Source organism: Pyxicephalus adspersus, chromosome 11 (assembly GCF_032062135.1).
Source record: "Pyxicephalus adspersus chromosome 11, UCB_Pads_2.0, whole genome shotgun sequence".
NCBI classification, from domain to species: Eukaryota; Metazoa; Chordata; class Amphibia; order Anura; family Pyxicephalidae; genus Pyxicephalus; species Pyxicephalus adspersus.
Window position 1 is genome coordinate 1,168,564 of NC_092868.1, and position 922 is coordinate 1,169,485.

The following is a 922-nucleotide window of genomic DNA, read 5'->3' on the forward strand; positions in this document are numbered from 1 at the left end:
TTTATTGGGTGACAAGTTATTAAAATGCAAACATTGAGTATTACCAATATTCCTTCATCAGACTTTCTGCATTAATCAATAGCTAGCTCGGTACCGGCCTGTGCTACAGCTATCACATTCTAGTGTGGTGTGCCTGGGTGCCATCCTTATTATCATGGCCATAGGTGTGCCTAGGTGTGCCCATTAGATACCAGGCTCAAGCTGTACATGGTGCCCTGGGTTGGCTGTACCCTGTCCTCACCATCACTTTTGTTATCAGTCCGTGTGTGTTATACCCTATTTAAAATATCAATTAAAGGACAAGGATCTCACTCTCAGGGCCTTTGGTTTTGTGGCATCGGCCAGACATGAGACTGAGGCACTTCAGACATCATTCAAATATTGCCAGGTGCATTTGACTTCCTGAGCTGCTGGTGGATTAGACAAGTAGAGCCCCCATGGATCCCAGGTCTGGAGGGTACATGGGTCAGCCCAGGCAATTTTCTAACCCTACAAGGTAAAAGGAACAAATGCAGAGAAATCCTGGAAATAATCTGTGTATGGGGGTGAAAATTAAAATTTCTAAAATAGTCCAATGCCTACTAAATGGGTCCAGGGAACCAGAATGTCAATGAATGTGAAAATACATAGACATAAAATGGGCAATGATAGCAATGTGTAGGCAGGAAGATGAGAGAATATCGGGGCAACACCTGGGACTGCGGATCCTCATTTTACACATTGAAATACAATCATTTCTGTCCGTATTCGTGTACGTGGCGCCACCTGCCGGAGACCCGCGCTTATCGATCTCCCATTGAAGGATTTCATCTCAGCATTTTTACATGCAGGAGACCACGCCCACCCGTGACCGCACATAGGTCATGTGACTAGAGCTGGTCATGTGACTGTATGAGATCATGTGACTCGTGTGCGGCTCTTA